Here is a 16638-nt window from a genome sequence, read left to right on the forward strand (position 1 = left end):
CCTGTGGGCCAGAATAGATGCATGCTCTGCACTAAAATCGTTACGTTTAGAGGAGATCAGGGGACAAAAACAAGCTGCCAAGTTTCAGTTGTTAGCTCAGAAATCGGTGGGAGGTGGATCAGTGGATGAGGTTCCCCGTAGCCGCATTTCTATGTCTCAGAAATCGGCCCTCCATTCTTGGGTTTCTTCCATCTAGTCGATTGGATTGTCCTCCTCCCCCCCTGCTTGTCTAGAGATCTCTGGGGATCGCTCTGCTGCACCCACGCCTTCTTTCAGGCAGCCTGCCCCCTATTGCAAAGGTAGGCCTGCCCCAGCGTCGGATTATGTTGCAAAGCTTCAGGTGATTCCAGCATGCCCCCGGTTTCTCCTAGTCCACCCTTAACCCAGCGTTCTAGCTCATCCAAGCCTCTCCATACGACTGAATAGGTTTCGTTGTCAGCAGACATGGAGGTCTGCGCTTCGGCTCCCTATTGTTCCCTGTGGCAGCGTAGGAGCCAGAGTGTTGCTTTACCTGCATTCGATCTCTCCTTCCCTTGATCAGAATTCGCGGCATAGCCTCGCTCGCGGCTCTCCGATTCTGTCGGGGGACAATTGCTTGATTGCCAAAAGGAATTGCGTGACTGACCAGGAAGAAGGTGCGGTTTCTCATCAAACGCTCAGGGTTCGAGTTCAAAATATATGAAGCCGGCTGGTACCATTTCTAAATCTTCTGTTGATCAGAGCTCGCTACTGGTCAGTGCTCTCGGGATTCCTATTCAGCTGGAGAGCAGTTGCGCTGACACAATGAGGAGTCGCGTTGCGGTTTCTCCCTCAAGCATTCTTGGACGGTTCTCCACGTGCAGAAAACCAGTAGGTGTCACTCCTTAGTCTCTCGTTGGTTTTCATAACGCGCGCTCAAATGGTTTCATTTTTAATTCTATCGGTAAGAAGAGTGGGTATGATTTGAATCATTTACATAATTATAACCATATTATCGTTAATAATGGTAGGGATGAGTTAGATAATAATAATGACACCATTATTAATAATAAGGATTTTTGTAATTTTAATAATATTCACAAGAATAACGGTTATAATAATAATATTAATATGATGTATACGAATAATAGGATATTTGTAAGATTAATAGTTATAATATTAATAATAATAAGATTAGTAATAAGAATTTATTTAAGCATAGTATTAAGCATAAGAATAATACCAATATTTTGGATAATAAGATTTTGGATAATATTAAGGTTAATTTATGTGACATTAATAATAATTCTTTATACCCTAAGGCAAAGATTCTTTTAATAATAACATTGATGTTGGTATTAATATTAATAACCATAACATTGAGAATTTGATTTTGAATCAGGTTCATTCTTCCCCTTCTTCCCTGGATAGAAGAGTGGTTAACCTCTCTAGCTTTTCTTTTTCCCCTTCTGTTTTTAGTCTTTTAGGCAAAGGTTTAAACTTTGCCCTTGCCCCCAGAAGAATCCCGGTGGATGACATTATTTGCGACGTGGAATAAGGGATTAGGGATCTTCCAGAAAATATCAAGGGACACTATTAGGCAGGATTGTGCTGTCGTCCTTAGGAAGGCTAAGCCCCCTCGGAAGAACCTTAGCAAGGAGGAACTCTCTGCCCTTAAATCTTTGAATCAGAACCAAGACATTGTCGTTCTAAAGGCTGACCAAGGAGGGGCTACGGTCATCCTTAACAAGGATGATTACCGTAAGAAGATGTTAGATCATCTTTAAATAGTGGTTGTTATAAAAACTGCCAAGAACCCTCTTAAGAAAGTTTATAGGATGGGCTCTCGCCATCAAATCCAGTAGTTCTGTGGGCTCTCTAGGCCACAAACTCATTGAGAGCAGTCCCCTTACTCCTAGGATCTATGGGTTACCTAAGATTCACAAAGAAGGAGTCCCTCTAAGGCTATCATCAATACCATTGGTGGTCCACCTACCTTCTAGCTAAGTTCCTCGCCCTGAAACTTAAGCCCCTGGTTGGCCTCACTGAGTCCTTCGTGAAAGACTTTGCATCCTTCATTAAGGAGCTTAAAGATATTAAACTTGACCCTGATGACATCCTGGTCAGCTTTGATGTGGTCTCCCTTTATACCTGCATCCCTATAAAGGAGGCCTTGGAAGTGATCTATCGCCTAACAGATCCCGATACTGCGCATCTGGTTGAGATCTATCTCACTTCCACTTTCTTCTGTTTCGAGGGTGAGTTCTTTGAACAGACTTGTGGTGTTGCCATGGGCTCCCCCCTTTCCCCTATTGTCTCCAATCTCTTTATGGAAGATTTCGAAGCCAAGGCTCTAGCCTCGGCTCGTCTCCTTCCTAAGCTTTGGAGAAGGTATGTAGATGACACTAATGTCATCTGGTCCCATGGCCAAGAGGAGTTGGATCGCTTCTTCAATCACCTCAACTGTCAGTCCTCTGTGTTATAGACATTTTTGGGCACTACAACCCCAAGCATGAAATGTCCATAAACCAAGGGCTCCTAAGTCCCTAAAAGTGTTGTTCTAACCCAGAAGTTCTCCATGAAAAACTGCTCAGAATTGGTCAAAACAGGATCATTTCAGCTGCTCCACTGGCCAAGTGCGTTGCATCTCACCTAAATACACTGTGTGGGTGCGTTGCATTTCAAGAAGCCCTTCTATGGGGTGCGATGGGCGAGAAATGACAAATGGCAGTGTCATTCCGCGAGGTGGAGAGGCAATGGAAGCTTCCAGAATCTTCTCCTGTGACACTTGCCTCTCTGAATTCGACCAAGGATGAGTAAGAGATCATCAATCTCCAAGTGGAAGCAAGAACTATCAGAGGGAAGACACTAATCAAATCATAAGCCGACTCATCTCCATTACAGATATCTATATATGGATCCCTCATCCCAGAGATCCAGTGGCTGGAATTTTGCATATGTAAGGAATTGTTGTTGGTTTGTTGAGACAAACATCAGATTGTTGGGTGATCTAAGCTTTGTATGAGGTTAAGAGGGGCTTCCTTGCTGAGAGGTTGATGTTGGGTCAGAACAACTGGTTGTAACTCCTCTTGGCTCTTTCTTGTTTATCAATAAAATCTATTCAAGTTTTCCTCCATGCTCTTGTGTCATTGATGTTTGCTACATTTGTATGGTCAATTTACATCTGATCCTAGATTGTTTATGATTATAGATCCATGTCTTTGTATAGTGCTATGCTATTGTGATCTTACAGGTATTTTGTGAAGCTGGGCGTGCAAGGGAGCAAGTAGCTAAAGACTATCAAAGAAGAGAAGAATCAAATCAGGAGATTAGCGCAAGACAGAGGTTGGTCTTTCAGTTCCTCTCTATCTATAATTCATAAAGGAAAAACGAAAGTAGCTTTTCTCTGTTTGTTTCTAAGGCAGCTGTCACACCTTAGTGGGATAGAGCAGTTCTATATAGACACTTTTCCCTGTAACACTTTGCCATTAAGTTCACCATGGAAAAAGAGGTCAATGGTTGCCTCCCTTTCCTGGATATTCTTATTTCTAAGAAAATGGATGGCTCTCTCTCCCACTCAGTATTCCGAAAGAAAACGCATACTGAGCAGTATCTTCATGCCGATTCCCATCATTTCCCTGCTCAAAAGATGGGTGTTCTTAACACCCTTGCTACTCGTGCCCTAAGGATTTCTGATAATAAGAGCTTTGATAAGGAGAAATCCCATCTCCTTAATGTCTTTGTGGAGAATGGCTACAGTAGGCGCTTAGGTCAGAAGGCTTTCCTTAAAGCCTCTAAAAATGCGATAATTAATAAAGAACCGAAGGAGCGCCGGCTAGGGGTCCATCTTCCCTATGTTCAAGGAACCACAAACAAAATTGCTCAGATCCTTAAGAGGTACGATATCCCCTCTACCTTTAGGCCCCTCATCACCACTCGTAAATCCCTCCGATCGGTGAAAGATCCTGTTGACCCTATGGACATGAAGGGTGTCTACTCTATCCCTTGTTCGTGTGGAACCCCCTATATCGGGGAAACAGGACGCTCCATCCATCAGAGGATAAGCGAATATGCAGCTGACCTAAGACATGCGAGAACCAAGTCTTCAACGTTAGCAGAGCATGTGGAAAAGAGCAAGCATCAGGTTTGTATTGAGGAGGCCAAGGTTGTTGCTAGGATTGCTCAATTCCATCATCGTAAATTCAGGGAAGCTATTGAGATTGAAAGAAGGCCTAACAATCTCAATGGAGATGACGGCTAGAAAATCAGTCGCTGTTGGATCCCTGCTCTGTCGTCTTAGTCTTTCTCTTTCCCCTCCCCCCCCCCCCCCCCCTTTTTTTTAGCTAGTTTTTTGTGTTCCCCGTGGAGCCTTCCTTCCTGGGGTTGATCCGTTTTGCTCTTTTTCCTGTCCTCCCCTTTTTATTTTTTGTCGTTCTCTCTGTTTTATTTTTATTTATTTATTTATTTATATACCTTATATTTACATTGTTATTGTTATTATTATTATTATTATTATTATTATTATTATTATTATTATTATTATTATTATTTTTTTTTTTCAACTATCTTTTACCTTACTTTTATCTTGATAACCAAATATTATAACTTATATATATATATATATATATATATATATATATATTTATATATATATATATTAATATTTATTAATAAATAATTTAAATAAATTAAATTAAATTAAAGTTTTTTATAACTAACCATTAAAAGTATTTTATCTATCTATATATTTTACCTAATTTAACTTATTTCCATAAATAATAATAATAATATTAATTAATAACAATATTTTGACTACTAATATTAATAATATATTAATATCGAGACTATATTATATTTAATAAATAATTTAATTAAACTAAAAATTACTTATATTATTAAAATATAATAATAAATAATTAAATTAAATTAAATAAATTACCCTTTCTAACTAACCATTTAAATTATTTATATTTTTAACCTTAACTTTACGATTTTAATTGAAATATATATATATATATATATATATATATTATTAATAAATTACTTTTTAAGATAACCATGGAAAAGTCCTTAACAACATATTATTATATATATATTTATGTTTTATATTAACAATATTTAGTAAATAATTTAAATAAATAAGTGTATTATCTTAAACTAACCACTATAAGTATTTTATTTATTAACAACCTAATATCATAACTTTAATATATTTATATATTTATATTTATATATATATATATATATATAAATTAATTAATTAATTAATTTTTAAAACTAACCATTAAAAAAATATTTTATGTATTAATATTAAAAATAATAATAATATTAAATTAATGAATATTAATTTGACCTGGGTCCGTAGGTCAAAATTAGCCGTTGGTTGATTTAGCCGTTGGAGTCTCTGCTCAGACTATTTAACATGCTTAGCTGGATCTGTTTCTTCAACTTGTCCTGACGATGAACCACACTGGTTGGTTCAAAACGCATCGACAAAGGTCTTTGCTAATGTGATTTTCGCCGAAGTTCCGCTTACAACTATTATGGATCACAGAAGCCTCAATTCAATAGGTGAGATATTTTTCAATGTGGCATTTCTTTCCTCGTCCACTATAGGGAATCCAAAATAATTATATATTTCCCTATTTCCTCTGCCTCCTCCATTATTTCCTCTACCTTCTCCATTATTTCCTCTACCTCCTCCATTATTTCCTCTACCTCTTCCTCTATCCCCCTCCTCCAAACAATGTGAATTCTCCATCTTCTCCTTCTTCTGCCATTATAGTTTCTTCAGGGTTAGTATAGGGTTCAACCTACAAGGTTACTTTCTCCTCCTCTGGTTCTTCTATTAATGGGATATGGAAGAGAGGTTCTACTTCTTCTTCCTCGCCAGGTATTCCTAATTCTTCAACTAAAATGTGCTTTCCTGTGGAGGTGAAAAAGGTTATTCCTGCTGTTGGAGATTCAATATTTTTCTCTTCTAGGACTGACTTGGTAGATGAAGTATGAGATTCTTTTGATTGGATTTCTACCCCTGGAATTTCAGGAGTTCTATGACTCGGAGTATGAGTTTGGGATGGAGGTGTACCTTTTCTTGTTCTTGGTGGAGTAGGTGGTGTTGTAGGAATTGAACTCTTGCCTCTAGCTATAAATCTACCCCTAGAGTCTCTTTCTCTATGCATATCATTTTTTTTTTAATGTAAGAGATAAGGCTACCTAGTTACACTTCCCTGGCATTGGCGCCAAAATGTTTGGTCAATTTAGTGTCCTAAATTGCTCTACATAAATTATCAATCTGAGTATCGTAAACTGATGAAGTGTAGTGCATTGTTTGTGCTAGCTAACCCTTCTTACTTCGTTGTTTTTATGTTTTATGTTGTTTTGGGGGTTTTTGGTCTTTTAATTCCTAATGATTTACAATGTAAATTATCAAAACTAAATCTAACTTTCTTAAAGACTGCTCAAAATCTAAAAATGAAAATAGAGCTAAGAAAGAAATGAAAACAGAGCTAAGAAAGATATGGAAACAAAGCTAAGAAAGAAATGAAAACAAAGTTTCTATTCTTATTTTACCATTATTTCCAAATCATGAATTAAAACTGAAAGTGAAATTTGCAATTGATGTCTAACTAATTACAGAAATAAAACTAAATGAAATACTTGGTTACTCTGCCTCTCAATTTTGGGAGAAAGTCTCCTTGGGATGACATTTAAGTAATTATGTACTTCATTAATCTAAGAGAAAGAAAATACAAAGATGCAGAAATAACTCATTGCATAGATGAAATGTTCAACCACTTAGTTAAGGATGAATTATCAACTTGAAGGGTTTTCCATAAACATTCATTAACACCATGAGTTAGTATTTTAAACTAAAAATGAAATGGCAAAGATAGTAAATGACACTGATCAGTTTAATTGAGAATTTAAACTAGCAAAACAGTGAATGAAGTAAACTATCCAACAATGTATCCTTATCATTCTTCAATCCTACTCTCATCCTGAAACAAGGTTAGTTTTTAATTGAAGAAACAAAATTACACTATTGAGTTCTATCTTCTAAACTACTGATAAGAACTAAAAATAAATCAAGTTAATGGAATCTACTCTAAATTATAAACACTGTTAGTAAGAAAATGATAGAAATTGCATTATAAACACTGTTAGTAAGAAAATGATTATAAACACTATTTTAGAAAGAAAATGATGAATTTATAGTTAACAAGAAGAAGAAAAATAAATAAAATGAAACCTTCTTCAGTGCAGGGGCCCTCTGCAACTGATTAGGCTACACTTGCTCAATCAACTCCAAGAAAACTCCTTCAAATGTTCATAAAAACATGCGGTCTTCTCATATTAAAACAGGGACACAAAACGCCCAAAAATTACAGAGTATAGAACTTCAATTTCACATTAAAACTATTAATAACTTCTTGGGTCCCTTACACAACTAGTTATAAGAAAAATCATATAATTGTTTGTGGAGAAAAGCATGCCACAGCCAAACACGTAGAAGAAAGATATGCAGAATTTCTTCCTCGACTGCTGGAGAAATAAATCCAAGACATGGTGGTTGTTGGATTCGTTTGTATAGGTGGTTGTTGGAGTCCATATGTATAGGTAGTTGCTCTGGATAACGCTTCCCATCACTGTGAAACACATTAATTAACCATGAAAGAGAGTCCTATTACCCTCGATCTCTTTGTGTTTGACTTATCCACTTACCGTAGTCTTATGCCATCTTCTTTGTCGACCTGGGCTGAATGAATAGGACAAGGTCCATGTCATGATGATTTCAAAGTTGCCCATGTAGCTAGCTTCTCCTTCTAACACATGGAACCTGTTAGAGCATGGAGGAAGTTGCGGAACAACCGGTTAGCTACAGAATACGTTGTGTTCCATAGCTAATATACAAAAATTTATTCAAACTGCAAAACATAAAAAGCGTAACATGTAAATCACTAAATGTCCTCCTCAAGACAGTATATACCAGTTATTAGTGATGAGAATGCATCTTTCTTATGGAAAAACAAAGAAAAGGAATGAGAAGAGTTTCTAGGGAAAGAGTTATTTTGAGGCTCAACAGATGCATCGCAAACAGGAGAGCACAAGGGATAGTGGGATGAATAGGAAGTTTCAAAAATAACATCTTCTTTGATTGGATCAGATTTTAAATCTTAATCTTCCAAATTGAAATATTCATGAGAAAACAAAAGATCCATTGATTCACTTGGGCATTCATCATTGCTTACATCAACATAATTATCACCATCAGAATGATTGTTGCCTAAGACTACGAGTCTAAACAAACTGATTTCATTTAATTCATTACCATGATTAACATATTCAATATCAGCCAAGAATGACGAGACACCATCTTCACATGGAGGACTTTGAAAAAGAGAATAAATATTGATAAAATCTTCACTTTTACGCTCCTCTACATGTACAGTGTGACTGCCTTATACCAGATCACATTTTGAACCAACAACATGAAAATCAAAAGAGAGTGAAGAATTAGTTGTTGGAGCAGATTTATCAAGTGGATCACAGTACACAAATTCATGGCATGTAGATGATGGAGGGAAACGTAAATCCAAATCATAGTCAAAACTAAAGTTATGAGTGTTGATACCATCTTGAAAAATGAAAACGTTAGCCTTCATTGCGACCTCCATGAATGACTATGGGATTTCCTTCGTGGGATATGAGTCATGAAAAGAAAAAGGAGGATGAGAAGATGGATTAGGAATTTGATGCGCACATTTTACAAATTTATTATCATCGCAAGGAGGCACCCTCATCATAATTGGAAAAGGAGGAAGACAAGGAACAAAAGGGATAGCAGGTTCCTCCTCTAAAATTAAATGTGTCTCACGATTTACAAAAGTTGGGGAAGAAGAAACATCAGGTGGTCTGGATTCACCATGCAAAGAGATACGAACCAAAACACTCAAACTTTTGTTTCAAGAAAACCCAATCTGTATCTTCTTCAGGGAATTCATAACAAAGGTGAAGGAATTGATTAGAGAAATCCTCAATTGATTCATCAGGCTCCATTCTAAGTTGATTGATTCTTTTATAAACATCTTGGTAATCATACCTATCAAATGCTAAATGAAGCACCTCGATGAGATAATTAAGACAATGAATGGAAGTAGGTGGTATAGTGTGACACCATCAGCTAACTCGAGCTTCAAGGGTGAGGCAGAAAACAATACAAGCCACATCTTCACAATCAATTTCATAGTATTCACAAAACTTAAGAAAAAGAGATGCATGCTCGGTAATAGATGTATCACCATCACCATCAAACTTGAGTTAAGACAACTCATGACGAGAGTCATCGGGAATTGAAATCTCACCAGGGGATAGGTTAGAAAAACACCAAGAGAGTATGATTTTAGAATGATCCATTTACGATAAGAGATTGAAAACAGACTCAATGGGCTCAACTTGTCACCAAGCCCTCCTTCTAGTGCCATTATTGATGGTGCTGGAAATTCATCAACTAGGGGGTCTCCTCGATGTGAAGTCCCAATTATACCTCACACCGTTTGGAATAGGAGCCCCATCCAGAGTATCAACCTGGATACGATGTATTTTTGTAGATTTTCCTTGGCTACAAAGTCTGGGACAAGAGTGTAATACATAGGTATCTTCGGATCAACAAGTGAGTATGCCTTATGAAATTTTTAGTTGCAGAAAGTATCAAGGTCCTTCCACCGAAAGGAGAAAGAAAAGTGGGCCCTTTAAAGACAAGTAATATTACTAATCCAAAAAAGGCACACAAGAACATACATAATAATGAATCATGGAACAACCAGTGAAATATTTCACAAGGTAGAAACAATTGTTAAAGAAAATACAACACACCTTCAACAAGATAAGTACCAAAGCCACCGAAATAGTTCAATTTCCTTAGCACAAATCAAAATAGGATACATTTCAAATGTTCAAAGAACAGTCTTACAATATTCATGACATATGCATGCAAGTGTATTGGCTCAATGAGCTTCTGAATTAAGTAAAATTTCCAAAATACATCAAGACATCGAACACCACTAACCCCAATACTAGAGCATTAGATCAGTCACTTGCTCCTCCCAAACAACCATCTTCCTCTCTCATTCCTGGTAGGATGAGCCAAGGTGAAAATTCATTTGACGTACAATGAGGGTTTATATATAAAAAATGCGGTAATCATTCACCTCCCATGTGAATCTTGGACTACCCTCATGATTGTTTGACTTCTCTATGACCTTTTAACTCCCACATCAATTTTCACATTACATGGATGAATCTTGGAATTTCACTTTACATTACATTTTCCTATATAGAATTTACATAACCCACATATTATGTGGCACATGATGACTGGTGATAGGACATGACATGACATTGATGACATGGACTACATGATGATGTGGTAGTGCCAGGTTTCCCTACTTATTACTTCTTTCTTTCTATCTCAATATGAGATATATCCAATAATTCATCTTCATGACATATATGCTTTTTTCTTCATATCCACCCTCCAAAGGGTTATGAATGAGGTGGAGTCTTCATGTGGTCTTGATGTTCCATATTTTGTTATGGTCCATTGTTCCTGCACCTTCTTTCTTGATGATCATCTTATCTCCTGAACTCCTTAGGTGTCTTCTAGCATGTCCTCCTTCTCCATCTCCTTCATCATCATCTGGCCATAACACGATAGAGTATCTGCATCTACAATCCACTCATGACAAGACGACACTAGCCCGATAAACCCCTAGTCTAAGATGTTGCACGATGGTCCAGTAACTGAGTTGGAGCTAGGTAGCAGGCTTAGGGAGAGGCTCAGTGACTACACAATTGCATAGCTCAGGCAGTCAGGGATGAAGCTTGACCCTTGAGACTAGGAAATGCATAGTTCAGGCTAGACTGAGGAAGAAAACTATGCAATGTGGAAGCTCAATGTCATAGGATGAGGGGATGGGCACTAGATCAGCCCATTTGCTAGTTTTGGAGGACATAGGATCCCAGTTGATTGTGCAATTGTGCAGTTCAAGAGGTCAAGGTCGAGGCTTGATCCTTGGGCAAGAGAGAGAACTTTCACAGTTTTGGAAGTCAGTGAACCAGGCTGAGGGATTTTGCACTGCTTCAGCCAACTACACAGTTATGGCAAGAAGAATAGGCCTGGTGATTGCACAATTACGTAGTTCAAGATCTCAGGGTTGGAGTTTGAGCTAAGAGATTGCACAATGCATAGTTGGGCTAGGTTGGAAAGTTGAATTATGAAATTTTGAAGGTCAAGGCTTGGGCTTGAGCATTGAAACTATGGAATGCACATTCCTAGGAGGAAGGAACTTTTCATTGTGTAGTTTCAAGATGAAAAGTTTTTTCTTGAGGGTTGAGACTGCACAATGTGTTGTTCAGGAAGGCTGGATGAGGCTAAGTTGCTCAGAATTTTCATAAATTTGGCTAAGTGTGGGATCAATGAAACTGATGTAAACAGTGATAGGAATTGACTGTGATCACACACTTAGACACTTGAAAACACAACATAGATCATCTAGAACACATGAACACATACTTCCCTTAGTGCGACAACCTTTGCGACAACTTATGATAAGTGCAACACTAAAGATACACTTTGCGACAACAATGATGACACTTGTGTGACAATGCTTAAAACTTTGGAAATGAGTGTGACGAATGTTTACATGGTAATATCAACTCATTTTCACAAATATAACCTCTTGAAACCACCAAAACAAGCTTATGTACATTGTGTGACACTCAACATGTGAAAAGATGACAATTGCTACAGTGCGAACGACACTTGCGATATGTGAACGATAGTGAAATTAACGCATGCCATGGAAAATATAATATGAAAATGAAACTAATTAGAGTGAAAGAAAGTGAAAGTGATAGTCGAAAACATGAAAATTACACTTGCGAAACAAAGGTGCGAGGAAGCGACAATTTTCAAAACTAACCAAAATAGAAGTAAAAACGCAGCTAGAAGTGAGAAATTTTTGATGTCTGTGCACATTGACTATTGACATGGATTGGACATCGCATAGGCATAGTCTTGATGGACCATGCTATGCTTGTTCAAGCTTGCATAAAATAATGTTCTCATGCACTTGTTACGGACTAAGCATGTGTGAGCAAGTGACTTTGACACTTCCAATCCAAGAAGGGAGCTCAAAAGTATCAATTGACTGAGAAGTGAATATGGAATCACTAACTGCGCGATCCACAATAGCCTCCAAAATTTGAGTGTAGGAAAAATTTTGGAGGGTGTTTGTCGCAGCAAAAGCAAGTTCTTACGAGGATACCTTTGAGGAGAATGAACAATCATGGGGAGTTTTCGACAACAACTCATAGATGCAACCATGTTTGGTAGAGGATATTGATGAGAAACAAATTATTCCCATGTGGAAAGGAGTCTGAGGAGGAGAGCAGGGAGGTGAGCTACTAGTGATGATACAGCATGAGAAACACATGATGGAGCACAATGTGCATTATGGGCCATTTTTAGTTAGCTAGCTAGTGGCTCATGTTGAGCCCATAATGGAGAAGGATGAGCAACCACCCTTGGGGCCAACCCCTAATGATAAGTAGATAGATGCACAAGCAACCATGATGGTTGTAGTACTTTCAAACACTTGTCGCCAAGAGGTGTTGGAGTCTAACATGATAGTTTTGTAGGAGGTTGGCAGACTGGAGGAGTGTGGAGTTACATATCAGGTGAGGAATTTGGTTTGCATCCATCTTTGGGTCTACCCATTGATGACATGCAAACAAATCCAAGGGAAGCCAACAAAGTTGCAGCATTTTTAGGAAGTAGTCCATAGGTAGGGCTTGCAATATGATCTTCCCACTTGTGTCCACTATAGGGAGAGAGGTTAGCTTTTCTAAATAGGTCATTTTGATTAACCAGGGAGAACGACATGAGTTGGGCATGGGGAAGCATAATGAACTTGTTCCATATATAGATAACCATGCATTTTATCCTTCCCATGAGATCGATAGGGCAAGAGATCATGAGTTGGTATCCTATTGACGGGTCATAATTCTTAGTCAAGGGCTTAGTATAGGAGGGTCCCTTAGGTGTGAGGGATACTGCATGTTTCAGCTGGCAATGGGATGTGGACTATTAGTTTGTCATATTTCCAGGTAGCCTTAGCCCAACATCAACATAGTGGGGTTAACCTTGGACTATGCTAGAGGTTGGGTTGAAGAGAGATGATGAGTTAGTATTTTATTGATGGAGCATCATCTATGGCTAGACACAAAACACAATTAGAGCCATACGGTATGGATGAGAATGATTGGTTATTGAGGCATTGGGATCTAGGTGGATCCATTGATGGTGAATTTAGTCAATGACTTGTTTGGGATCTTGGTATTGAGGGAACCATTCATGTTTAGTTAGCATAGAGGCAAGGCATAGCACAAAGTTTCATATGGGATCCTAGTATCAATTTGCAGATGCCTCTATAGTGGAAGATACAGATTTCTTGAGGGAAAGAAATTTTGGGCTTGGAGGGTTTCTCATGTCCCCATTTTTATTTTCCTCTATTGTACAACTAGGGTGGATTTCTAGTGCACAAGATGACCAGGTCACGGGAGCAGGATTACGCCATCAGGGGTCCGGGGGGAGTTTTGAGGAGTTTTTAAGCAATGAAATGGCATTCAATTGGCATATTCATCATCATAAGAATTTTCGCACAACTTACATCTAGTTCCATGGATTTCTGATAATTCCCATAAAACGGGGTTATTATTGGGAATAAATTAATAGTTAAGCAACCAACAACAAATGTTATATAGAATCGATTCCAAAAAGTGCCAATTTCTAGAAGTGCACTCAGAAAGAGGAAAATTTTAGAACATTTAATATAATATATAATTTGGCATGGTTTTTATGGGTTTTGCATTCAATATTAATCCAAATTTGATTCCATAAGAAGCAAGGTGATCAAGCAAGAGATATGGATGCAAACAAAGGTATGTAATGGATTGTTTACACTTATTTTATGGTTGAAATCTATTTTTAATGTTTTGAGGTTTTACCAGCAAGTTGCAGAGGTTTTTGGTGTATTTCACGAATGGTTTCTCAAAAGGAGTATATATGGCTATATTTATGAACAAGTTGGAGTAGGGTATGGATTGCAATGTGAAAACTAGTGATAATGGTTTATATGATATTTTTTGGTAGTGATTGACAGTGGTTGTAGGTGTTATAGTGATAGTGATTGCATATTATGATAGATTTTGTAGTGCCAGTGGTTGCAAGTTGTGTTTGTAGAATTTTATTTTACTTATGATTTAGTGATTAAAAACTATGAAGGATGAAATTTGATCCAGTTTGAAAATTATATGAAGTAGAGGTATACAAGGAGTTTCAAAAGGAGGTGGGTACCTCCACTGATATTGGAGACTCAGTTAGGTTGGATCCTAGAGCAGGTTGGAGCTTGATCATCATCAAGGTTGGTGCCTCAATTAGGTTGGAGCTTAAAGCAGGTTGAAGCCCACTCATCATTGAGGTTGGTTCCTTAATCAGTTTTTATCCTATAATGAGTAGCTACTTTCATACTTTTGATGTTAGTTCCTCAATAAAGTTGTATTCTACCGCAAGTGGTAGCTTTCATATCTTCGAGGTGGTTTCCTCCAGCACAACGTATCCTACAAATATATATAATGAATTGAAGATAAAGAAGAAGAAGGATTTGTGGTTTTATCCCATATGGATTTCCATGTTAAAGCTTGTGTCTCTTTGTGATGTGATTGCTTCTTGATGTGATGGCTTTGTGATACATTGTTCTATTTGATGATATTGCAGGGAAAATGTTCTTCTCCTTCCTTGATGGGTTTAGCAAGTACAACCAAATCTAGTTCAACCCTGAAGATTAGGATAAAACCACATTCACATGTCCATCAAGAACATTTGGTTAAATAGTTCTCCCATTTGGTCTATGTAATGCCATTTCCACCTTCCATAGGGTTTTGTTCAGTATATTCTCTGACCTCGTGAATGATTTAGTGGAAATCTACATGGATGATTTTACACCCTATGGGGATGATTTTCAAGAGTATCTCTTCTACCTATTCAAATTTTTACAGAGGTATAAAGAAATGAACCTCTACCTAAGCCATGAAAAAATCTTGTTTTTTTATGAATGAAGGGTATTTTTTTTTTATTTCTCTTTGAAAAATGAATCCAAGTAAATCCTAACAAAGCAACCATCATAAAAAAAGTTTCATGTTCCTCAAAAATAGAAAGATGTTAGAATTTTTCTAGGCCTTGCTATGTATTATCGAATATTCATCAAATATTTTAGCAAAATTGTTCTGCCTTTATTTTCATTGCTAACAAAATATGAAGAGATTTGTTAGACATATTTATGTTAGAAAGAATTGGAGGAAATTAAAGAAAAATGAATGACTACACATGTCCTCAAAGGTCAAAAATGGACTTTGTCCTTCCATATCTATACATATGCATTAGATTAAGAAGTTAGGGTAGCACTAGAACAAATCGAAGGTAAAATTCCCTATGTCATTTATTTTATCAACAAAAATCTATCCAAGGTTAAACTTAATTATATAGTTATTGAAAAATAACTCCTTGTTCTTGTACATTCTCTAAAAAAAATTAGGAATTACATTATTAGCTATTAGGTATTTGTACATACTGATCACACAACAATCAAATACTTAATGAATAAACCAGATGTGAATGCTTGCATAATTAGGTGATTACTAGTGTTGCAACAATTTGATTGTACTATTGTTGATAAACCTACGATATTTAATGTTGTTTCATATTATTTTTCAAGAATAAGCTTGTTTATAGATGATGAAGAAGTGGTGAATGACCAACTCACTGAAGAGCATATCTTTTCCATATCACTCTTATCTCTATGTTTTGCTGACATGGCCATCTTCTTAGATATTGGCTAGTTCTCTCCTCACTTATCTTCATAGGATAAAATCAATATTGTCAAAAAGAGTACCTCTTAGACTTGGATTGGGGGCAACCTCTTCAAGTTGGGGCGTGATCAGATCCTGAGAAGATGCATAAGGGAAGATAAATCTTATGACATCCTCTCAACTTTTCATGATGGACCCTATGGGGAACTTTTGCTACCAAGAGGAAAACTTATAAGATCCTGCACGTTGGATACTATTTTCCAACTATTCGCAAAGATGCCCAGAGATATAATGCACAGTGCGATGAATTCCAAAGGATGGGGAAACCCACTCACAAGTATGAAATTCCTTTATAATCTTAAGTGATTTTTGAGTCATATGAGAAGTGGGGCACGGACTTCACTAGTCCTATTAATCATGCATCCAAATATATATATATATATATATATATATATATATATATATATATATATGATGAGGTGAAAGAAATCAAAGAAATAACATAGTAAAAGTTGGTAGAATTGTTGAGATAAAACATATTTTACAAGTTTGGTTTTCCAAGAGAATTGGTGACATAAGAAGGCTCCCAATTCACCTCCAATATGATCAAGGGAATCATGAAGTAACATCACTTTGTAACTCTACTCGATATCACCCCCAAGAAAATGAACAAGTGGAGGTTACCATAAGAGCATAGAAATCACCCAAAGCAAGGTGATTAGCGATAGCAAAAAGGATTGGGAAGATAGA

The sequence above is a fragment of the Pinus tabuliformis genome, chromosome 2_2 (genome assembly GCF_031772625.1).
Source record: "Pinus tabuliformis cultivar Carrire ecotype Pingquan chromosome 2_2, CPIR1, whole genome shotgun sequence".
NCBI classification, from domain to species: Eukaryota; Viridiplantae; Streptophyta; class Pinopsida; order Pinales; family Pinaceae; genus Pinus; species Pinus tabuliformis.